This window comes from Grammomys surdaster, unplaced genomic scaffold, assembly GCF_004785775.1.
Source record: "Grammomys surdaster isolate TR1022 unplaced genomic scaffold, NIH_TR_1.0 126248, whole genome shotgun sequence".
Lineage (NCBI taxonomy): Eukaryota > Metazoa > Chordata > Mammalia > Rodentia > Muridae > Grammomys > Grammomys surdaster.
Genome location: NW_021621048.1, coordinates 2,825,328 through 2,851,425, shown reverse-complemented (window position 1 = coordinate 2,851,425; position 26,098 = coordinate 2,825,328). Strand labels below are relative to the sequence as shown.

The 26,098-nt window shown below is 37.7% G+C and overlaps 1 protein-coding gene across 6 annotated transcripts in view; it reads right to left on the bottom strand.

Annotated features, from left to right (window-relative positions):
* Plscr4 (phospholipid scramblase 4) overlaps nucleotides 1-26,098 on the bottom strand; it is a 128,392-nt gene that overhangs the window by 27,686 nt on the left and 74,608 nt on the right. Inside the window, exons 1-2 of one of the 6 annotated variants that reach the window (XM_028758915.1) lie at nucleotides 8,522-9,037; nucleotides 1,492-1,566 (exon numbers count right to left, since the gene is read on the bottom strand). The exons of 1 other annotated variant lie outside the window; for it this stretch is intronic. The gene's annotated coding sequence lies outside the window, so the exon portion shown is untranslated. Of the gene's footprint in view, nucleotides 1-1,491; nucleotides 1,567-7,745; nucleotides 7,900-8,088; nucleotides 8,317-8,521; nucleotides 9,038-26,098 lie in introns of those variants that run through there. 4 more of the 6 variants (XM_028758916.1, XM_028758917.1, XM_028758918.1 and 1 more) reach the window with 4 other exon arrangements.

Genomic DNA, 26,098 nt, shown 5'->3' with positions numbered 1-26,098 from the left:
CTCTCTCTCTCTCTCTCTCTCTCTCTCCCTAAGATCTCACTCAGTAGCATAGGCTAGCCTGGAACTCACAGTATAGCTTAGACTGTTCTTGAACTCGTAGAAAATCTCCTGCTTAGGTTTTTCAAGTGCTGGGATTACAGCTCTGAGCCACCATATCAAGCTCATTGCATTTTCAACATCGATGTTCTTGGACTAGAGAATCAACTAAGTGTCTTAGCATAGTCCTCACGGTTGAAGACCTACATGTTGCAGGCGTATGAGCGATGCTGTATTTGTGTGGGTGTTATATTACATTTGGTGAACGTGAAAAGGTTAAATAAAATATTGTGATTCTCTTAAAATGATCACATTTAGCCTCATATGCCTCAGGATCCAAGGCAGGTGAATGCGTTACTGTTTTAATAGTTCTAAGGAAATTTGTAGACTTTGTCTAATGAAGGAAAATCTGTCAGGCCTCAAAGAAAAGGTATCTACTAGGCCTTTAAAAATGTGCTACTAGGTCTTAAAGAATGCATATCTACTAGGTCTTGCTACTCTCTAAATCATTATTTTCTTCTACCTCCACTGAAAGTCATACTAATTAAACTTTGGTTGAGATATATATATATATATATATATATATATATATATATATATATATAAAATTTGGTGCTAGATAACAACAAACTAGTGTGGCTGGTCTGGTCTTGTCCTGGGTTCTAAACTCTTGGGATGTCTCAGTGACAGGGTTATTGTTATATATGGTATACTTTTAGGAACACATATGACGTTATGCAGGGGCATGTCTCATGATATAGACTGGTCATGTCTGGAAGACACATTACATGTTTAGAGGGTTAGAAAGTTTTTATCTGCCTGACCTCTAGAAAGGTAGGGGATTAGAGACTTAGTTCAACCACACAGTCAAGGGTTTTAGCAGTCAGGTCTGTGTACAGAAACCCCAATACAAAGAGTACTCAATGTCAAGTTAGCTTCACAGCTTCCCTAGGTAAAGGGATAGATGCTTTTGTGTTTAGGACAATAATCCAAGCTCTACACAAAAGCCACGTGTGTAGGTGATAACTGTGCAAGAGGCATGACAATAAGTGGAGGTCAGGACACAATGTTCAAAAGTCAGTTTCTAGAACAGTGTGTGTTCTGGGCATTGAGCCCAGCTCGTCAGGTTCAGTAGAAAGCATTCTCACTCACCAGCCCCTCCTACATGTGTCTTTATTTGGCTAATCTTAATTTGCATTTCGTATAGTAAAGCTTTACTCATTTGGAGAGCCCCGAGTCCTATGAGTTATGACAGAAAATGATCACACCTGAAGGGGTGGTTGGGCTCATTAGGTTGTCAGAGTATAAGTGATCTGGAAACCTCACACCTGTGTCAAATGCCTGCTGTGAGGAAATTCTTGTTGGCAAATGTGAGACTGCTGAGTCTATATTGACTTTGGGTAGTTGATTTAATGTTGGAATTAAATTGAAATATGTACTGAAAAGGTTACTTACCACTTTGATTGTAGAAGCAGGAATACAGGTCAAAACCTTTTAGTTTGTTTCTGGTACTCCTGGCCTCAGAAGAGCCTGAAACACATGGGGAGGCACTTGGTGGCTTCAGTACATATATGCTTTGTTTTGGTTTGGTTTTTTGTTTTGGCTTAGGTCAGCAAGGGTGACTCTAAAGAATTCCTAATAATGTTTCCCAGAACCTAACGAAGATCTGGAGATCTACACAAAAGAGAACAGTGTCCAAGTGAAAGACTGAGTGCTGTGTTGTGTCCACTCAAGACACAACATTCTCTGAATGACAGAGAAAAGAAAGCTGCCATTGAAGTCACACACTCAGAAGCTGGCCAAGAAGGGAGGCCTCCAACCAAGTACATGCACTGTCTGGCCAAACAGAGAGACAGTCAGCTCTCTCCATGGAGTTTAAAAAGAATCAGGTTCTCCCAAATAATACTCAAGATGTGTAGGAAGCAACAAAAAAATATGGCAAAAAAAAAAGACTAGAAAAAGGTCAACACCTAAGGAAAAAATATCAAAGGATGTTAATGCTAGAATGACGGCAATGTTGACTTACCTTACCAATAATTTAGTTTTTTTTTTTTTTTTTAATGCTCCAGGGCTAAGACATGGTTCACTGGGTTAAGAAACCTGCCATACAAGCATGACCTGAGTTTGATCTCCAGAACCCACACAAGATAGAAGAAGAAGGAACTGACTGCTCAGGGTTGTCCTTTGACCTCTGCATATATGCTGTGGACACAGCCACCCATACACATGCATCATGTACACAAATATTAAATAAAATTTAAAAAAACCCAATACTGAAAGTATCAGCAAAGAAATGAATGATATAAAAAGTCGATATGTTTTAGAACTGAGCAAATACAACAACAGAAATTTAAACATCACTGGATGAAATTAATAGACAAATGGAGACTGTGCAAAAAGCTACTAAGTTAATAACAATCAATGAAAATTATCCAGTCATACAGAGAAACCATAGAAAAACAAAGGAACACAGTCAAGCATGCAACTCAATGGTGAATGAATTCTCAACATGGGTGAAGTCCTGGGTTTGAGCCCTACCATGTATTCTGTCAATATTGCTTTTGTTTATTTTTTAAAGGTCATATTATAATGCCCTTATTATAGAAAATACACACACACACACACACACACACACACACACACACACACACACAGAGTTTAGATCAACCAAGTAACATAGGGATTCCTAGAAGGACCCACCACTAAAGGTGACTTGGTAAAAAGCAGAAAACCTGAACAGAATTACAGCAAGATAATAAGGCAGTATTGCAGAATGTTTCCACAGGGAGAAACTAAGAACATAGGACTTCTCTGATAAAATACAAAATTCATTTAAAAAAAGAATGAATGTTCAGCTTTCACAAATCTCCTAGAAGTTAAGAGTGAATGTATCCTAATTAACTTTGTCAGGTCAGAGTGACCTTGATATATGACCAAACTCAGACACTATGAAAACAGAGCTATAAACATTGCTTAAGAACTTGACCCCAGAAGTTAACAAAACACTACAGGACAAACTCAGGCCACATCACTATACATACACTGTATACATGCGAGATTTATCTCAATAACAATATAGCATTTTACTTACTTGAATATATTTCTTTTTTTATTTTTTCTTAAAACTTTTATTAGTGTATTTTTATAGCTAATAATATAATTTTAGATAAAGATCAACCAATATAGCAAAACTTCACTCAATCTCAATAGACACCCCCCAAAACATCAAAGGGATCCAATTTCCTTTTTTTTTTTTGGTTAAAAATATAAAGCCAAACACTCAATAACCTAGAAAGAGAATGGTACTTCCTTAATCTAGCCAAGACTCCCATGAAGTATTCTATAGCTAGCAAAAGAAGCAAGAAAGACTAGTTCCTCTAGGACCAAAAGCACAAGAGTGTTCATAGTGTCTTCTCCATTCAAAGTTATCCTGAATATTCCTGCTGGGACAGTTGTGTTAGAAAAAGAAATTAGGCAAGCAGATTTTTTTTAAAGTGACATTTCTACATTTCCTCTGTATAACTGTTTCTCCGAAAGTCACTAAGAAGTTTTGGAAAAAACAAAAAAGCTATGCAAAAAACTGATCAGACAGAAGACCAATAAGCAAGAGAAAGAGAGAGAGGGAAAAGGAGGAGAGGACAAGAGAGGACAACAGAAGAGGGAAGAGAACAATTAATGTACCATTCTCTGTAGTCCCTTTCTTGAATCTAAGTAATTTTTTTTTGTTTTAAGTCCAGAGACTCATTAATAGTTTTGCTTTAAGTGGCATTTTTATTTTCTGTAAATGAATGCAGACTACAAGCAAGCAGCAGTAACTGTAAGCTACATGGTACTGTAGCATGCTGGTTGGGAGAGCATCTCACAGTAGAATATCATAAACTAAAAACCCAGGGAAATATAGAAACAAACGGTCTTGCCAGAAACATATTATGTTTACAGTACACTCAATACTATTAAATTATAGTTGGTTAAAATACATAAAGGAGAAAATTTGTCAAAAAAACCAACACTCTTTCTTTCTTACATTTTCTATAATAGGCATATTATAATCTGAACATTAAAAAAAATCAACTGGAAACAAAGTTGGCTATGGACTCTTTCATAGTGAATTCATAACGAAAGAGCCCTTGAAGTCTGCCAGACATAAAAGTTGAATACATATATCTCTGTACATAGATCTTAAGCCAGCTTCTTGGCATCTGCGATGTGAAGCATTGATTTGTTTTATGGGTTTCTTCATGCCGAGAAAACAAGTAGTGGAGAGGCTGATTGTAAAGGGCCACTAAAGGACCCGGTTAGCCATATTCCATAGTTCTGCGACGGAAGAGGTGCTGGTGCACAGGCTGGTATTAAGAAAGTACCTGATGCAGGCAGTGTAGATGGGGATTTTTCATTGACAAGATAAAAGGGACAGTAAAAAATGTCACGAAGATAAATCCACCAGACCTATATGCAAAACATACATTGTAAAACTTCCCTACATAAACTCAACCCTCCAAGAAACCAGAGAAGCCACTTCTCAATGAACAAATGGACCCATTACAAAACTCAAATCAAAACTGGCTGTTGCATTTATAACCTAAATGATTCCTTATTTTAGTCATAGCATGAATCCTTCCAAAGAAAAACTGTACAGTTGACTATTTCCTTAAGATCCTGTGGGACTACACTCCAAACTAATGGATGGATTAAAACGGAAGCAGAGTGAGCAGCAAACCAGCAGACAATTAACATTATACCTGGCCAAACTGTTTAAAAAGATGATTTGCTCTTTTTATTTTAGATATCAAAAAGGAAATGTTTTTATTACACAGTATACAAAAATATTTTCTCTACATTTATATAGATGATTTGTGCCACCTTCTTGATAGATAAACAGCAGGCCTGTGGCTTACTTTAGGTAAGCTTGAAAAGATATACTTATTAAAGAGAATTCTTAAAGCATACATTGTCAGAAAGTGACTATTTACTCAAGCAGTTAAGAAGTTATATAAAAAAAATTCTATCCCCTTTTCTCATCCATATATTGTACTTTTTGCATCATGGCTATTTAGCCATACTGCGTAGTTTTGTGTATGTAATATTGTGTGTGTGGTGTGTGTGTGTGCGCGCGCATTTGTGTGTGTGTGTAATACTATGTGCATGTTTATTTTTTAGTACAGAGTGGAGCCTTCTATATCCTGTAATATTAAAATGTCTATTCTCATTTAATAATTGAATATATTCAACTGACTGGCTTGACTGTTTAACAGTGAAATTTTACATTATTCCATAATTTATGATATCACAAACAATTTGGAAACACTCATGTAGGTAACTCTCTATATCAACATTTTAAATTCCAGAAGTAAAGTCAACAGGTACAATTTTTTGTGCATTTTAAACACTGTTAAATAGATATCTAAAGAATTTAAATTAGTTCACATAGTGGACAAATAAATGAACAATACAGTGGGTTCTCACAGTGTTGGTTATTGTCCATCTTGAAGGAAAAGAAAATTTGGCTTGGTTTCTCAAATGTTCTGTAATGGATTAGGGTGAGTAGCTGTAATTTCATCTGGAAGTCATTTACATCTCCATTGCTGGAAAAGTCCCATTTGTCATCTGGTCATTTTCTGTTTATTAGTTTTCTTTTCTTTGTCATTTATATGAAGAACATTAAAATTTTATTTTATGTTATGATTTCTTCCAAAGTTTTCGCTTTTCTTATGGTTTAGTTTCTGGTTTTCTCAATAGCTGTTCTTCTTCTTGAAGAAGAATATATCTATGTATTGAATCCAGAAGAATATGTATTATTGTGTTTTAGCACAATGTTGGTGAAATATAGGAATATGAACTTGCCTATATTTTCTGATTTTAGCAAAGTTAATGAATATGGCAGTGCACAAAAGCTTGCACTTTTGTTTCTATAACAAACATTTTAACCATCAATATTCATGAAGGACAAAATGGAGTTTCTTTCAAAAGGATCTTTAAAAGAAGAAAATGAAAAGAAGATGAAATTCTTCAGGAAAGATAATACTTTTTTTCTAGAGTAACAGATAGCTACTTTATCTGTAAAGGAAATATATACATGAATGACAAACCATGGATACTTTGCAACTTTATCATTTTTCTTATTATAACATTTTCTTTATAGACACGCACACAGAAATATGTAAGAATATATAAACACTCAAAGCAACAATAATTCATTCTGCATTCCAAACGTCTCAAAGGCTGCAGCATACATACATGTTGTGAGTGTGTGTATACACTGTTGTGTGCTTGTTGTTCCTGTTTGTATTTTAACTAGAACTTTGCCACACTTCCATGGTAGAACATTTAGGCCTTTGCAAAGCTTAGGAGTATGTATATTCTATCTCCTGATGCATCAAATTAAGCCCCTAAATCCTAGCAGATGATTTCCAAACAATTTCAAGGCTTGCTGCATTACAGAGAATGCTATCATGAGTATCTTTAAGGTAGACTTGTGACAGAGATTTTTATTTTCTCCTGGGCAAGCACTGTCACAGGACAAGTTACAAAAGATAAATAATGAAGGCAACTATCCACAGCTATCTCTTTATGACACATTTTGCCAACTCACATTTCTACTGCAAGTATATATGTGTACATTTTTCTTGTGTCAGCAACAACAAAATGATTGGATATTCAAAGTCAGGTCAAGTAAAAGTTAGCATTGTATTTTAATTACATAAATTTTTTTTTTGATCACCCTTGTGTCTGGGAATCTTACTTATCATTTCCTTGAGTTCCTTTTCAACTGTGCTATGGATTATCACCAGTACAAGCTGTGGTGAAATTACCTTTCTTTTTTCTAACAACAGTATCCCTCGTTCATATCTGATTTTTATGTACGTATGCTCACAAATATGTTCTTAATGGGCCCAGGTTTTGTATGATGCTTCCCATTTCTCATGTACATAAACCTTCAGGTTTTATGCAACAGTATTCAAATTAGCCATCCTGACTACATTTTATATTAACACATTTTATATTAACTACAATAACAGTTTTATTATTAGTTTACCCAAATAAATGCCAAGTGGTCCACGCATGATCAATTTAAATGTTATCCACCAGTCCCCTTCCACGTATTTAAAATGTATATTTATTAAATACCCATTTTTATTTTATCCTTTACTCCTCCTTCAGTTTTACTGGTAGTATTCTACTGTCTGTTCATTCTTTAGAATGCCCATTTTTATATAAAATGAGCTGCCATATATATATATTTAAATTGCAGTGTGGCAATTCTTTCAAATAGTCAAACTATGTATCAGTTAGCATTCTGTTTAATTATATATTATTTTATGGACACGCTATTATCACCTAAGAAAATATATTTTATTGGACTTTCCTGTGTAGCATAATTTTAATCCCTAGAGCTTCATATTCATATTTTTATTCACAATCCATAGTTTAAATGGATTTGTCAATTTTTTGTCATTTTATACTAAAGTGTATTTTCAGTGTACTTTCCAGTTTGCCTGCAGTTGAGCCTCAAAAGACTTACAAAGTGTGATGAAACCGGAAAGCTTATTAACTTTATTGTTGTCTCTACAAGTGTATCAACTGCTTCTTGTGGACATTTAAAAGTATGTACTTAAATTATGCATATTGTGACATCTTTGTGTCCTCTGTTCTGGTGATGTCACTAGCCCCATACAATGTCCCGCTAATTTAATGGTAACATAATGCCTTACTTCCTTATTTCCCATAACAAGAAGCTGGAAGGTGGAGGATGTATTTACTTCTGCAGTAGCATCCGTATCCCAGAAGTATCTTGGAAATCAACCTTATTGCATAATGTCTTCATAATGAACTTCTGTTACTCTTGCTGGTTCCACTCAAAATACTCTATACAAAATAAAACCCCAAACATATTGCAGTTCTTAAGAGTATATGCATTCACACAATAAAAGATAAAAAATTCTAAGTCCTAAAAGGCTAATGTACTGTGTAAAATAACGGGGAAAGAAAACAAACAACAACAACAGCAACAACAAAAACAAACTTGGCTCTATCTTTTAGCCCCTGCCCACAAACCTTGCAAAGTTATCTGAAGACATCTATGCCTGAGGCCTGAGGAGAGACCCACAGAGCCGCAAGGAGGGGACGGGCCGTCACTGGAGCAAGAGGGAAACGGGTGAACTGGGGTCTCCTGGAAAGGGCCTGCACCCTCCAGAGTTCATGTCACCAAGGCTGAATGACTCTCCCATAGAGCCCTCACCCGGGACTGCATTGCCCTATCAAGACCTGAGGTGGGTACCAAGCGGACCCCAACACAGGAAACCCCACCCCACTTCACGAAGTGAAAGTTGCGCAACCACCTGCGGCTGAGCTGCAGCCTGCGGCGCTGCCCCGCCTCCTCCACTGCCAAGGATCCCGCGCCCTCCATCCCGCATCACCCAAATCTCCCGCATCCCCCCAAATCTCCCACATCCCCCAAATCTCCCGCATCCCCTCTGGCCCCTCTCACCGCCCCCAGCTGCAGGCGTCGCCGATCGCGCTCTATGTCCTGCCCGGGGGAGGCGGTAGACGCCGAGGAGCTGGGGCGATCCACGCGGGGCAGCGGGGCGAGCCTTCCCGGGAAGGCTCCTGCAGGGTGGGGCGCCGGCGTCCTGAACCCCAGCCAAGTGCAGGGTAAACAAGTTGTGGGCGCCAGCAAAGCCCGCGGAGCTGAGCTGCGAACCACTCCTCTGCTGGCGGCGGAAATCAGCTGCTCTCTTGTCTCTTAGCCTCACTACTCAGCTCATCCCAACCCTGGAGGAACCAGTTTGTTCTGAGAGGGAGAGGAACTGGGAATAGGGTGCGGGTGTGGTCAGGAGTAGGCCTGCTCATGATTTCTGACTCTCTAAAGAGGACTTAGGTTACTTGGTTAATTGCTGCTCTCAGGCACACATGCTTTTATCAAACTAAAGTGGTTCAGCCCTACATAGGAAACTGAAGGAAGTGGATGAACCCAAATGTCCCCTGACTTCACTCAGAACCACAACTGGACACTGCTTGACCTGAAGAAGCTGATGAGAACTTGGCCTTGCAAGCTGTGCTCTGGGAGGAGTTTACTTGGGGGCTGGCACTTGGAAGTGGAGTTCTGGAATTTTCCATTTTCCTTTGCACTTGATTTGTGTCAGAATAGATATAACAATTATGTTCTGGTCGGTAATAATTGCCAAGAATACTTCTCAAATGAAGAAATAGAGTATTTTATTGAAAGCATGAAACAAAGAAACTAACATCAAAGTCTTAGCAAAATGTAATATTTTCAATTTGTTGGACCAAGAAATTGAGCTTGTGAATATGCATATCTATACTGACCACATGAGAGATACCAAAAACATTCAAGATCAAAACATGCCTGTGAAGAATTGTGCTTGGAAGACAAATATATGAGATCAACCACATAGGCTCTCAGGAGCTGTGAGCCACAGCGGGATTCAAGGGCCTTTGCATTTCCAGAGCAGGTGACTCTCCAGCCTGGGGATTTGGGGGTGAGGGCTGATGTACTGCTTTCTCTATGAATCCCTACTGCTCTGTAATGCTTTTATATCTTTGAAAGTCTTTGGCGGGGGTGGTGGTGGGTGGGGGGTTGTTTTGTGTTGTGTTTGCAACAGTCTTAATGTCAGTATTGGAGCAGTTCAGTGAAATAAAGTTTCCTCAGGTTCCATTTCCTCAATCCTGTTTCATTTTTTATTAGATATATTCTTTATTTACATTTCAAATGTTATCTTCTTTCTCAGTCTGCCCCCACAACCCCTCCCAATCCCATCCCCTTCCCCTGCCTCTATGAGGGTGCTCCCCCACCCACCCACTCCCACCTCCCAGCCCTGGCATTCCCCTACACTGGAGCATTGAGCCTTCACAGGACCAAGGGCCTCTCCTTCCACTGATGTTCTGTAAGGCCATCCTCTGCTACATATTTGGCTGGAGCCATGGGTCCCTCCATGTGTACTCTTTGGTTAGTAGTTTAGTCCCGGGTAGCTCTGGGTGGTCTGGTTGGCTGATATTATTGTTCTTCCTATGGGGTTGAAAACCCCTTCAGCTCCTTCAGTCCTTTCTCTAACTCCTCCATTGGGGTCCCCGTGCTCAGTCAAATAGTTAACTGTGTTTTTACTGTAATGTTCACAAACACACAAGTTGTAAAACTACAATGTTTGGGTCAGCAATCAGTCACTTGTGTTCTGCCAAAACTTAGAGAAGAGAAAATAAGGTAACATTTTTAATGTCCCATGTGTGTGATTTCTTGTACTTTACTGGTTTTGTTTGCTTGTTTGCTTATATCAGTAATTTTCAGTCCTCTTGAGCCTCTAAGTGTGTTTTTCTTTTCTGACACAACTGTTAAGATGATTCTACAGCCTTTCTAAAATCTTAACATATTTTATTCTGTATATTATGTTGACTTTTAAAATGGATACTTACACATAGAAAGTAATGGATTACTTTGTGACATTTTCTTACATGTATGTCAATATACTCTGTTGTGATCCAATCTTCTTCCCACTACCCTCTGCCATTCCTCTTCCTGATTTCCCATACACACTGCCCTCTCTCTTCTTGTGGTCCCCTTTCTTCTCAAGAGCCACCCCACACTCATCCCCTCTCTGGTTTCATGTTCTATTCCATTTATATTCTATTTACCTCTTTTCCCATTAGTATTCTGGCAAATGGTAGTTACAAGAAAACAAACTTATTCTGGTTCATAGTTTGAGGCTATAAGCCTTTACAGATATACCCAGAGAATTTTCTCCTATGTAATTCTAAATTTTAATAAAGTAATGGCACTAACCATCATATGGAGCCTTTACTTCTCCCATGATCCACTGGGGCAGGGGGTGGGTAAGAGGGAGGGAGAGAGGAGAGGGAAGGAGGAAGAATGGATGGATGGATGGATGAAGGGAGGGAGGGACAGAGGGACAGAGGGACAAAGAAGAGGAAGAGGAGGAGGACAAGAAGGGAGGAAGAGCTAAAGCTACATCTAAATCTAAAATTTCACATATGGTAAGATCTATACTTACTTATCTATGAATATAAGGATAAATGTTAGAATGTAAACAGATATTCTTCTATTCTAGTAAAGTGGTAGTGTTAGGTTTGCTTTCAAGATCCCTGACTTCACTAGCTACAGGTAGTTGGCTAGGTTACCAGTCCCAGAAACGATTTCCCTGTTGTTGAGTAGACCTTACATCCAATAGAGAGATGTTGGGTATCAACAAAGTGTGTACTGTTGTAAGCTTAATGTTATCTCCTTATACTGTCCATTGTTGTGGTTCAGAGGAATCATAACTGGGTAGGACTATTGGTTGCCTCCCTTGGGAGAGAGTCTATGACATCTTCTGATACTATGTAAATAGTCCCCAGGAAGGAGGCTTTTGTTTTAGAATCAGCTCAGATTTTCCTGGTACCCCATCCAAAGTACACAGTGTCTTCAGCAATAGGGACTAGATGTGATATTTGTCCTTTGTAATCTAGCTTACTTCAATAAATATAATGATATCCAGTTTCATCCTTTTTCCTACAAATGTCCTAATTCAGTTTTTGTGGCTGAACAAAATTTCATGGTGCATATGAGCTACATTTTCTTTATCCATTCATCTTTGGTCATCATCTAAACTATGATTTTTTTTTAATTTCTATTTACTGTAGAAAGCGAAGCAGTACCACAGATGTATAGGTACCTGTAGTTAACAGTTTTAATTCTACGGGTATATAACTAGGAGTGGTGTAGCTGGGTCATATACTAGTTTAGCTTTTATGGAAAGCTACCATAATGGTGTCCATAGTGGTTACACAACATTTACAAGATGATCAACCCTACATAGGGGTCTCACTTCCTCACATCTTTACCACCATGGATTTTATTGGTGTTAGGAATTCTGACTGGGACAAGTGGGAATTTTAAATCCATTTTAATTTGCATTTCCCAGTTGGCTAAAGAGTTGAACATTTCTTCAAATATTTATTGGCCATTTACATTTCTTCTATTTATATGATAAGATTATTTTTCATCGGCAGTTATTTTATATTATCTAAATTCTAGCCCTTGGTCTGACATATAGTTGGTATGTGTTTTTCTCAGTCTGTAAAGGCTGTCTTACATGATTGTTTCCTTGGCTGTAGAGAAGCCTCTAGAATCACATAATCCCTTTTGTCAAATAAGAGGCTTGTTTCCTGTGCTCACTTTCATTTCAGAAAGTCTATGCATGTACCTGGCATTAAGTCACAACTTATCTATATCTTATTCTATTCATTTTAAGGTAAAGTCTTACATTAAGGCCTTTCATTTGTTTTGAGTTGATTTTTGTCCAGATAACTAGATTTTGGATCTAGCTATCCAAGCAACATTTACTGAGGAGCCCCTCCCTCAGTCTAATTTTTTAGCAACTTTGTTTAAAAAAAATGACAATAACTCTTTGGGCTTGTTTATGGGTTCGCCCATCTACCCTGTATCTGCTGAGTGATAGTACCATGCTATTTTTATTACTGTAGTTCTTGCAGAATTTGACATCAGATATTGTGGTACTCCAAGCCTATTTTTTTTTCTGTTCAGGATTGCTCTGGTCATTGGAATCTTTTGTACTTCTAATATGAATTTGGAATTCTTTGTTGTTGTCCTATGAAAAGAATCACTGAAATTTTGGAGGGGATTATGACTCTGTAGTTTTATTTCTGTAACATAGCCATTTTCACAGTACTAATTTTGTCAGTGGCACATCATTCTTCTTTTTTTTTGGTGTATTCTTCAACTTCTTTCTCTTGTGCTTTAATATTTTATTAGCAAGAATTTTTGCCACCTTGTTTCTTGTATTTTAAAAATATTTGTAAACTACCGTGAATGAGATTTTTCCCATTATTTTTACTTAGAGAGATCTGACTTACAGATATTGACTTTGTAATCTATTACTCTGCTGAAGCAGTTTATCAAGTCTAAGACTGTTTTATTTTAATGAAATCACCTAGTGAAAAGCAACTTAAAGAAGAGATTATTTCACTTACAATTCCAGTTATATAGTTAATTAATGTAGGGAAGTCCAGGCAGGAAGCATCACATCAGAGTCAAGAGCAAGAAGACATTAAAGGCATGGATGCTTTTGTGTTTGTTCTCAGCCTTCTCTCTTATTCAGAACCCTTGCCTAGGGACAGGTATTACCCACAATGAGCCAAGTCTTCTTAGATAAATTAAGAATTAACAGATATAGATATGCCCAAGGCCTACTTGTTCTGGAAAATTTTATATTAAGGCTTTCTTTCCAAGTAATTCTTGCTTGCCTTGACTATTAAGTCTAATCATCAGAAAGTGTTTTCTAAAATGTTTGTGTCTTTTAAGCAGAAGACCATTTCATCCACAAAAAGGATACTTTGACTCCTTCCTTTTCTATTTCATCCCATTTATTTTTTCATTTTGTCTTATTGCTGAATAAGATTTAAAGCACTATAGTAAGAGTAATAAGAGAGAAAAAAATTTAGCTTTCTCCTATTTAGCATAATGTTAGTCCTTGAAGATCTATATCTATATCTATATCTATCTATCTATCTATCTATCTATCTATCTATCTATCTATCTATCTCTTTATTATTTTGATTCACAGTCCTTTAACTTTTCCGAGGCTTTTATCATGAAAGGATGTTGAAGTTTGTCAAACAGCTTTTCTGCATCTATCGAGAGGATCTTCATTTCTGTCTTCAAGTCTTTTTATGTGTAGAATACAGGAATTGATTTGATATGCTGCACCAATCCTCCCATGAGACGAAGACATCTTAGTTGTAGCTCCTGGTGTTCTTAATATGCTCCTGAATTTGGTTTGCATGTCTATATTTGAAAATACCTGTGTCCATGTTGATAAGGGCAGTTGATCACTTTTTGTTTTGTTTTTACCTTTCTTATAGTCTAAGCCAGTTTTGTTGCCAGGTTAATGCTGACAACAAAATGAACATATTTTTCTTTAATTCTTTGACTATTTTTTCTTAAGCTTCCATTTATATATTGGGACTCATAGCCATGATTCTAATATTAACATTTTAATATTTTAAATATTAAAATATTTAAAATTTAAATATTAAATTCAGCTTCGTAAATGACTTGGTGTCCTTTATTTAATTTTGAAAGCTATTAGCTATTTTTTCTTTAACTTGGTCCCTTCGAACATTTTCTTTCTTTTCCTGTTGCCAATTCAATTAAATGTGTGTTAGACTCACTGACTATCTAACAAGTCTTCGTTTACATTTTTCTCTGTTAAATTATATGAACTTTAATATGCTAGAAAGCCTATGGCAAATATTAAATTTATATAGTGTCAAGCTTCCTTCTTGAAACTTTCATGTCTCTTGATGAAATTTTATATCCATTAATTAACTAGAACCACCATTTTCTTTGAATTCTTGAACATCATTTTACTATTTGTTTTCTGCTATATTCCAATATGTTTTCTCTGTTTCTGTGGACTGACACTGATCTTTGACAAGGGGTCATAAGTTCCTCATTTTTTAGGATGCATTGCAAAATTTTTATTGTGTGCAAGATACTGTGGGTAATAAAGATCTTGACTTCTGCCTTATGCCTCTGAAGAGAGTTAGTCATTCAGGTGGTCATAGATTAATCATTAACTTCTGGATCCCTTTGTCTATACTTTGGTAAGATAGGTCTACTATGTGCCTGAAGGTGAGACCAAACTTCTCTAGCTGTATAATTTCTCAAATCCCAAACTCTGTCTCCCTTGCAAGAGATGTGACTTCAAATCTCAGTCTAGTCCTTTCATCTGCTGCTTTCTATTTCCTGCGTGTATCATCATAGAAGTCTCTCTAAAATTTGCTGCTAACCTTTCTTTGTCCCTCCAAATCTCACCATGCAAGTGCTTGAGAATAGGTGCTTTTTCCCTAGCTCTGGCACTATTGGGCAGTAGTGGAACTTGTGGGGAGTGAGGCCTAGTGGGGAAAGAGTGGTTGCAGCTATGCCATTGATTGAGATATTGGGATGTGGCTTTTCCTCTTTTCTTTTTTGTTCATGGACCATTTCAAAAGAATACGTGAAAGGAAAGTAAGAGCTGGTGGATGAAGATGAAACTGGCGAGATATTGACTTCTAGAGAGGATGTGGTTGCTGATATACAGCAGCTGTGGTTACCTGTGCTAGACCTGGAGAACCTCAAGCCAGTCTAAATTTCAACATGAGTTATAGAAAGTCTCTAGAGTACCACACTTGGCTGGCTGACTAGCTGCTTACAATGGGTGGTTGTTAAGGGAATAAGAGTCACTCTATTTTGGGACATGGCTGGTGGTAGATTGCACATTTTCTTGTGAATGACCCCATACCTACAAACATATGGAAGTATTAATTGGGCTTGGGGGATTAGTAACATATAGGGGACATGAAGTTGGAAGGATAGTAGGGTAAAGATCACCAAGACGAGTTTGGAGAAAAGTAATGTTGATGGATCTTGCACCATGATCTTGGATTTTTCTTGCCTCCAAAACTGGAAGTCATAAATTGTTGCTATTTTTAGTACATTCAGTCTAAGATACTTTTTTGTAAGTAACAGACGTGATCAGTACATACACAGGGCTGGTGAAGTAAATAGTGGTTAAAAAATACTTTTGGTGCAAGTCTGATGAGTACAACTCCCCACAGACATGTAAGCCTATGGTAGAAGAAGAGAATGGACTCTGTAAAGTTGTTTTTCAACTTCCATATGTGCATTGTGGTACATGCCACATAAGCATCTAGACTTAAATGCTCACATGGTAATAAATAAAATATTTGAAAATTTGTATAGTATTCATATTTGCATTTATACTTATATACTCACATGCTAATAATAAATAAGAGATTAAAACATATATACACTAGTTTTATTCATATGAACATGGAAATGTAAGCATAAATCACTGTTATAAATGTTTCAATTTTGTATGTTATATTCTGTTATAAATTAATATGTGTTGTAGTATGCATTTCTCTGAGAAAAACAGCAGCCACCTTCAGTGGATCAGCTGTGCCTGGCTGGGGAAGATCATCAGTATGAGGCTGTTTACTGTTGATACCCTCTCACTAGAAGGAGGAGTTGGGGAAGATCACTGAATTCTCCTGAGGTTCCAGTTACTCCTCCCAGAATTTATATGTAACCCCATTCTTACAAGCTGTTTGCTACTCTCAGGAGATACTAGAGAAAATAGCCTACGGGGTGGGGGTCATTAACGGAAATGCGTTTCATCTATGATGTTATGAGGAGACAATCATCCACATGGAGTGAGACTTTGCAGTGTGATGTCCCTCACCCATGTTCTGTAAGTAAGTCCGATAAACTCATTTATTCCCTAGGGTGGATTAGCCTCTAGGATCTTATGAGGCAAGACTAGGCAAGAATTCTTACAACAGACTCTCTGGGATGTGGCAGTGGTGAAACATGGTAAGGAAGAAGGACAGTGTGGCTTGAGAGAATAAAGTAATGTGGCCACACTGGCATTGGGACCAAGATCTGAAGCAGAATAACTCTTAAATCTACACTATCACCATAAGCTTTCCTTGAGTCATAGCTATGATGCACTAATTTAATGAGACTGACTTCTTGAGTTGACATACTATAGCATCATTTATGTAAACACAGACCCATATACATAGTAACTACATACTCTTATACAAACTTATTCATTCTTCAAGATGCCCCTCTCCTCTTTTCCCTTCCTCTCTTCTCTCGTCTTTACCTTTCTTCTGTATTTCTCTACTCCTAAATATAGAATTGGTTATTAAAGATAGAGTTTACATGTAATCTAATTCCTTATTAAATGAGTATGCTTTCTTGGTTATATAAAAAAGACTTTGAGCTCTTGACAATCAGTTTAGATAGGGTGGACGACACCTACTGGAGACACCAAGACCTCTAGTGGGAAGATTATCCTGTTAGGTTCCACCAAGTGTGCACTGGTTCCTCCATTAACCTGGAAGATGTTTGTGTGAAGCCAGAGAGCTGGCATATAATGGCTCTGAGTTATTAACAAAATGAAGGAATGAGGCAAAGTAAGGATGCCTACGTAAAATAGGGCATCTTGCTTAAAAAAGAGGGTGCTATCACAAAAGCCACCAAGCCATCAAACTACAAATTTCGCAAGCTAAAAAAAAAATAGTAAGAGAATAATTGTTCTTTGTAGTTAAAATTTGATTCATTGTTTTATAATATGGTTTAAATTATAATGAAATAATAGTATTATAGTTTAGAGAAAACAGACATATGGGAATTAAAAAAACATTTTTCATCTTAAAAGAGTTTTTGAACAGTTATATATTATTGGCCTAATAATGTCAGTCCTATTTCAAAGAAACTCTTCATCTACTAAAGGGAAAATGACTACAGAGGACAGCTTCTTCATTGCTGACACTCAAAGGATTGGAAGAATCCTGGCACACTAGGTAGTTAGGAAGTGGCAATGACCATGAAGTATCTGTAGGGATTGCTGTATGAGTGCTTCACTGACAAGATTCAAAAGGCAAGGCTCATGGAAAGCTCCCCACTTGGTATGGACTTGTGGGTGAATTTTGGTGCCCCCCCATGCCTATTACCTAGATCATATGTGCTATAGATCACCTTGCTTTCTCTATGCTGTTTATACTGATAGTGATATTTAGTTTTGCATTGCCCATCACAGGCAAAACCAGGGCCACTGCAGGCTGAAAGTCCTGTGGATGATTTAATGATTTTCTCAAAACTCTTGATATGTAAAACCTTGCTCTCCATCCTCTACCTCTGTTGACTGTTAATCCTGAGTATTTTGTGACATACATGTAATCATGTACCTAGAGAAACAGCTATACTCACACAGAGTAAGCCTGTAACAGTTGTGGAGAGCAATGAGTCTTGCTTACATAACTGTTTTGGGAAGCAGTGTCTGATCAAAAGAGACTTAAAAGTCGTTCTTAGGAAGATGTCTAGGTAGCAAAACCTATTCAGATACATTATCATAAGTTAGCTATGGAGGACCAAGAGACTCAAGATGAGGTTGTTACTTTATACAGGGTGTTCCCAAAATCCATCTCCACCCAACCTAAAAGGGGGGACTTCCGTCCCTAGACCAAGCAGAGAGGGGCCACCCAGAACCCCCTCTGACTGGCAATCTGAATTCTTGCTTAGGCTGCGAGGCTAAGCACTGCAAGGGAATATAAATAAAAGATAAAAATATCTCTCTGGGTTCCCTGAGGGACAAGCCTGACTGCATAGGGGTTGATGTCAAAAGTATCCCCTCTCCAGGAAAAAGACATCAGGATGGGTATGGCCCTCATGCCTCACTGGACAACGACAGGGGGACTGGAGCCATTACAAGGTCCCCTTCAAGTACTGGAGGTCAGGCCTCTATCCCCGCCTTTGCAAGATTAGAATTGCCACAGCCCTTCTATACTTAGAGAAGGGAGGAGATGTCAGGGGCAGCCCTGCTTACACACTGAAGGCCTAAAATCAGCCATAGGCCTAAAATCAGCAACAGGCCTATCATACATGTATACTAACACCAAGTCTTGGGTCTCAGTGGAAAAACATTGAAACAGATGGCTGTAAGCTACTGTAAACAGGCAGCTTTCATGGAAATTTACCAGCCTGAGTTGTCATAGACCTTGTAAATAGGTAGCCTTGGCAGATAATACCAACTTAGATAAGGACAAGTGAGTCATAGGCAGAGTCATAGTGACCTGTCCCCTGAACCTTCACCCAGCCGATACCCGGTTCTGAAAGATATCTGTATTCCCCCTGAACACCCACACTCCAGTGTCATCCCCTTCCCCACATCCTGCCTTTCTGTGTTTATAACCCCTGTGTGAATGAATTACGATTTGAGAAAAAAATAAATTATTAAAAAAAAGGAAGATGTTATCAGGAATTGAGGGTGCCTATCAGGAAAGGTTGCTTGGTACATGTCCATTTGCAATTGAAAATATATTGTGACAAAGAGGTACTATTTGATGGCTGGGGGGAAACTGACTTAAAATTGTAATTTCAAAGATAGAAAGGGATGGACTTATATCCACAAATGGTTAATCTATCTTTCACCTTGCACAAGTGTGTAACTGCATTTGCTGCCAGCTGGGTATATGTTCATGTCTACCGAACATGCCTGGCTAGATAGACCTTTAGTTTTGGCTTGCTGAAATTGTGTTTTGTAGTGAAAAATCAGTTTGGGGGGTGATGGATCCAGTTGGAGGGAGAGAGAGGATGAGACACTATTGGGAAAAATATGTAGCTTTTCTAATGCTGCTATTATGCTTAAAATTAAAAAAAAAAACCAGTAACACTGTTCAGGCAAGCAGGCTTGAGCTACTCAGGGCCACTTGCTTAGATTTCATGATTGAGGTGAGCTGGGAGAAGAAGAGGAATGGGAAGTCATAATCAGGACACACTGAAAGGAAAAAATCTCTATTTTTTCAACTAAAAAAGAGATACAAATCTTAATTTAAAAAAGTCTTTCTGAATATGTACAAACATTAATTTCCTCTACTAGTCTTCTCTTGATCATGCAATAGGAAAACAATTTATACAGCATTATATTGTACTCAGTATTATATGTAATATAGAAATTATTTTAGAATATAGGAGTGTGCAAACATTTTTGCTCCTGTGTGTAACCATCTTGAACATTCCCAGATTTTTGTGCCAGTGACTGAACCCTGGATCTAATCTATTGTCATATTATAATGGACAGATATATTCTGTATTTTAACAATTTGTACCAAAGAAGTATTTAGTCTTCTCTTTTGCTATTATTGTTTATCTTCTTCCTCTATCTCCTTCAGGAGAGTAACTTGATTGCTATTGCTCTAGTTTCACCCCACAGTTCTCAGGTCAGGATCCTCTGTATCAACCCAGTCTGGTAAGCTTGCCTGACTTTAGCCCACCTGCACCACACCAAAGACCCAGGTCTTCATCCTTTGCCAAGTTGCAGTCTGGTGAACTCTGATCTCTGGCTCGCCTGCTCTCTCCCCTATTTCCAGACCTACCTGGTAGTACATCTTGTGTGCTGACCCTGCCTGATTCATTCCTCTTGCGTGTTTCCTAACATCCAGGAATGGATCTAATTGCTCAACCTATACACAGCCCCAGTGTGTTCTGTTTCATCTGTATGGTTCCTAAACTTCATGCTTGGCCCCGATTGCATATCTGTGTGCTGAATCACTTTGGTAAGTGGTCTAAATATTAGCCGGCCTATACCATATTGAATCTGCAAGCCTAGCTTGGGACTCAGGTATGAGAACGGATCTAGCACAATGAGTTCCTGGAACCTTGCCTGCCTATACCATCTCCAAATCTGGCTACATATTCTATTCAGGATCTTAGGGCTCTGATACCACCATAGCATGCCAGGTAGTACAGCCTACACTCCAGCCCAAGCACATCCACATTTGTGTACTCTCTGGCTTGTTACTAAGTGAGATGACTCCTGAGTCCTCCAATCCCAAATCTACATTGAGAATCTGGACATTTGACTAACCATCTCCTCATGCCTGATGTGAAATCAGCTAAGCTCAAAAAACAACAAAAATAAAACCAATTTCCCACACAGCAGAGGCATCTTAGAATTATACATCAGACATAAAACCATGAAAGAAGTCCACGTGGAGAAGGCCCATCTAAGAACTACCATCAACATGAAAAGCCAAGACAGTATGTTTCCTCCCACACCTACCAATTCTATAGAAATGTTTTCCAATAAGAATTACAATAATAGAACTCAGGATATAGAACTTAAGAAAAGTCATAAACTTTATCTAAGCCTTCATGGTATTAAAACTGTTCCATTTATGTTTTTTTAATCAGTGATAGTTACTAATTGAACAGATAAAAGCTTATATTGAGATAGTAATAGTTTATTAAGCCAAGGTAGGTAGGTAAACTTAAATCTTATCAAGAAAAACAAATAATAAACTTAACTGTGACAACTGTCATAAGGTTGAGTTTGGTGACTCTTGTATTAATTCGAGAGGGTTATTATAACAGTGAGTTCAAAACCTGATTTATAGTAAGCTATCCTTTCTACTGTATCACTTAATGTCCACTAAAACATGAAAAATGATAATTTAAAGATGAAAAGTTAGCATTGATGAGAATAAACAATATATAAGCAAAAATCTTGGTTATTTCCCACTATACTCAACATGGCACTGTCACTGAATGTAGCTGCTGAAGATGTTGGTACAAAGTTAGTCTACATTAGTTGAGATCTACTGTTCCCTCACAGAATATTTCCTTGTTTAAACACTCTACAATGATAAGTGGTTTGGGAATATCGCTTAGTTCCTGGGCCCTCACTGCAAACAAAACTGTGGAATACAAAACTGCTGTAATGAAGTATACTAAAGCAAGAAGCTATCTACAAAATGCTTTAATTCAAACAATGCTACACTGAAAATAATTAGCCCAGAAAAATAAAAACTTAGGAAGGAAGCAGGTGGGTCACTTGGCATGAGATATAGAAGAACTATTTAGAGAGGACTTTGAATCTCTATGTGTTATAGCTAGAAATAAGAGATAGACTTTCCAGAAAGAAAGCAAACTATTCCCTTTCAGTATATAACTTTCTAATATTCAGAAGCTTTAATGGGCTTCCACAGCACTCCATGGGTTACTACGAAGGTGACAGTATATATGCATTGCTCCAATTCACCTTACAACAGTGTAACGTGATCATGAAAGCCAAGATATTCAATAAATGATATCTGATTCTTTTATCATGAGAAGAGCTTGTCTACAAATGATAATTAAGCTAGAACAAAATGATAATAGTAAAATAAAAATCATGTTTTCCCCACAGTTGAGAAGTTATAGAGAGTACATTTGCTTTCCTGCTCTTTCTCTCATTATTTTTTAATGAGTAATTCAATAATACATTCCATTGTTTCAAAATACCCTTTGTTGATCAGAAGACAAAATGAAAGTCAAAGACTCTGTTAATACTCTCAACATAAAAGCTGCCTCTTTAAGGGAAAGAGAGCCCTGGAGCTAATGCTTACAATTCTTGTCTTGTGTCATCCTGGCAGAGATGAGAATAGAAAGCTGTGTCTGCCTAACTGTGTTGCAAGCTGAATGGTGATCATTGGAGCAAGTCTTGAATTGCCCAATAGGTCAACCAGAAGGGAGGATTTTGTAACACAGATTTGCATCTTTAAAAAGGCTTAGTATTCTTTGGGTTTTGATGTTTTCAGCATCTGGGGACATGGTGCAAACACTGTAGTATTCAGTCAGACAAGATCAGGTGTTACTAATGTGCACTTGAACCTAAGTATATGCCCCTTGTGATAGCAGATTGTCCTCAGTAGTGTTTACTGATGGAAAGTTTTGACTGTTAAGAATACTGGATGTGTAATGAAATTAATACAGAATACCAAAAATAGTTTGTTATTTTATCAGTGATTCTTGTTTCAAGCAATAGTAATTCTAGTTAAGGATAGATCCATGAAGAACTCAAGTATAGGTTTGTTATAACATCAGGATTTAGGCATTTTTGTTAGACAATTATCTAAATAGAACTGTGGTTTGTTAAACAACATCATGATTTTGAAAAATCACTGTTAAAAAGTCAAGAATCCTTCATCTCATCTCCTGCTCTGTAGAAGAAAACCTGCTGAAGTCTTCCTTTCTTCTCTGACTCTGCTCAACATATCAAAAACATCCTTTCCTCCAACTTTCCTTTTCCAAACTCATCCTATTACCCCAGCCACCAACACCAGCAAGTATTCACAGGGAACACACCAGCTAAGCATGCTAGGGAAACAGGTAAGCTAACTGAATATCTCAGCCACTCTCTCCTCTCCTCGACATCCGATCCCCTAGTCTCATTCCTAGCACACTAACATCAATCTTCCTACCTCCCCAGCCTCCCAGCCTCCCATATCTCCTGTAAATCCCACAGGCCATCCCCTCGAAACCTTCTTCTATATACTAGACACTTTATCCCAGCCCCTAACTCTAGCAGACTCTTCCTATTAGCCCACAGGCCATGGCTGCCAGAAAATCAGATAGGCTGCCTGCAGATATTCTATTCTTTTTCTCTTTGTCTCCTAAGTTCCAATCCCCCAGACTCATCTCCAGCTCTGCAGCAGAATACCTGGGGCAGCCTTTCCTGGTCCTTCTTTTACCACCTTCTGTGGATCTCATAGATCTTCCCCTCCTAATATTCATCTCCCCACTTTTTGCTTTTACCCAGCCCCCAGCTGTTGAGGAATTTTAATCCAGTAATGTGGCTGCTCTGGCAAGGGATCACATCCAAAGATCTTGTAGGTCTGAGTGATCTAGCTAGAATGATACACCTTTAATCTCTCTGGCTAGAATCCAGACACACCCTCAGTATACAACTTTAATCCCAAAATAGATAGTAGAAAGAAGCAGCCTTGTTTAAAAGTGATATCTAATTGAGGGACAAAGTGATGAATCAGAATCGACAGAATGACTCAGAGATAAGATATGCCCAACTATCATGAGAACTATCACGAGACAGGAAAGAGAGGCTACTTAAGAGCAGTGCAGAGTGAGTCGGGAGAGCAGGAAAGTTCAGTAAGTACAATTTAGTTGAGTAAAGTTGGAAGAAATACATAAATCCATTAAAGAAATCCAGGAAAATACAAATAGTGGAAGGAAACAAATAAAACAGTTTAAGACATACAAATGGAAATAGAATCAATAAAGAAAATCCAAACAGATGGAGTTCTGGGAATGAAAAAATTAGGAATTAAAATAGGATCCATAGAGGCAATGTTCACTAACAGAATATGGGAGATGAAAGAATCTTAGGTGCTGACTATACAGTAGGAGAAATGGACACACAGCTGTCAAAGAAAATGTTAAATCTAAAAAGACACCTGAAGCAAACATCCAGAAAAACAGGGACACTATGAAAAGACCAAGGCTAAGAGTAATAGGAATAGAGAAAGAAAAAGAAACCTAGCTCAACGGACCAGGAAGCATTTTCAACAAAATTATAGAAGAAAAATTATCTAATGTAAAGAAGGAGATGCCTATAAAGATACAAGAAGCATACAGAACACCAGATAGATCGGGCAAAAATGGAAAAGAAAAAAAGGAAAAAAAAGAAAAGAAAAAAAAAGAAAATTCTGTCTGTACACAATAAACAAAACCTTAAACATATAGAACAAAGAAAGAACATTAAAAGCTGCAAGGGAAAAAGGCCAAGTAACATACAAAGGCAGAACTGTAAGGCCTTCATGGAGACCCTAAAAGCCAGAGGGTCTGGACAGATATGTTACAGACTCTAAGAGACCACAGATGCTAACCCAGTAAAACTTTCAATCACCATAGATGGAGAAAATCAGATATTCCATGATAAAGTAAAATTTAAACAATATCTATCTATAATCCCAGCCCTACAGTACGTGATAGAAGGAAAATACCAACCTAAAGAGAGGTTAACTACACCCATGAAAACTCAATGAACAAATACTCTTAGACCAGCAAAATCAAAGGAAGGGCATCACACACTTACCACCACCACCACCACTACCACCACCATCACTATCACTGGTCTTGTTATGGTAATAATGAAAACTTATTGTTTTACCAGATTATGAAAATAATTCATAAAAATTGAAGTTCTGAAAATTAAAACAGTTCTAAATGAATGGAACTTGTTTACCATGGAAAAACAAAAGACTCAAGTGTCTCCATGAATGCAGAATACTGTAGAGGATAATTCATTCTTTATGTCAAGGTCACACTTGTTAATTACAAACTAAACTACTTATAGTTTCAACACTTTGTAGGCAGAGGCAGGAGGCTTATAAATTAGAAGCCAGTCTTAACTACAGAGGAAACAATCTGGCCTGACTTATTCCTTCTCACCTTCACCAAAATACTGTGCCAACTGTTGTTGAGGTTTGGTCTGTTGTTGTGTATTTTAATGGTAACTTCTATACCTGGAGGTCTAGGTCTAGGAGTGAATTCTCAAGTTTACAAGCTTTTGTTGTGCAAACCTTGTTCCTTGATTTAAACCTATTGGTTAAATAAAATTGACTACAGCCAATTACTGGAGGGATTAAAGGTAGGCGGATTTGGAGTTACCTGGTTGGGAGTGGAGAAGAGTGAGAAGAGAGGAGAGACCAGGAGGGAAAGGAGGAAGGATGAGAAAGTAGAGGAGAAGGAGGGGAGATGAACCATGAGCTTATGCCCAGGAAAATCAGCAACTATCTGGGGTACACAACTGGGGAGGTAGCCGGGTCAGCAGTTAGAAAAGTAGATTAGGGATAGATAACACCCAGTAGTTGTCAAAGCCAAATAAAGTAAGCATGGTTTAAGTCTCACTCATTTGTAAGCTATTTGGAGTTAAGTTTAAATTGGTTGTTCTACAAACTGCCTTTGTAGTCTTTGTAGACTGCCTTTTCCAGCTTCATGACCTCTGACATTTCTGTTCTTTCTGTGCCCTCCTCTGCGAAAGTTCAATTCTTGTATCTTAAACGTCTTTCTTTTTCTGTTTTCTTGCCTTTTAGCCAAAAATAGGAGTTACATTTTGATTCAATTTTTGTTGTTGTAATAAACACCCTGACCAGAAGTCACTCAGGGACAAAGGATTTATTTGGTTTACACTTACAAATTACAACCCATTGTTGAGAAAAGTCAGAGAACAGTGTTCACAGAAAGGAGGCTTTTCTTTCCTTTACCTAATATCCTTTTGGTTCTCATACTTTTCAGTTTTTGACTCTTAAATGAGCTGTCCTTTCCACAGACTCCATTACTCCCATTTCTTAAATTGCATGATTTTGGCTCAGATTTGTTGAACAATACCTTTTAAAATGTTATCAATGGTTACTGATATGTTCAAATTCCCAAATTAGTTTCCACACAGGTCCTTGTCCTCAGATGCAGAAATCAGTTCCATTAAGCTCTGGACATTGCCATCTGAGTGCTACATGGAAGCTCAAATTCAAGAAGTTCAAAATAAATTCACTTTATCTTATTCACTTTATTTTATTTATATCCTTGTATTGTTATGCCCAGATCCCAAGGTCTAAAAGACCACCAGGAGTTGAATTCATATGTAAAGTAAAGCTTCTTTATTGAAACTCAAGTTCATACCCTCAG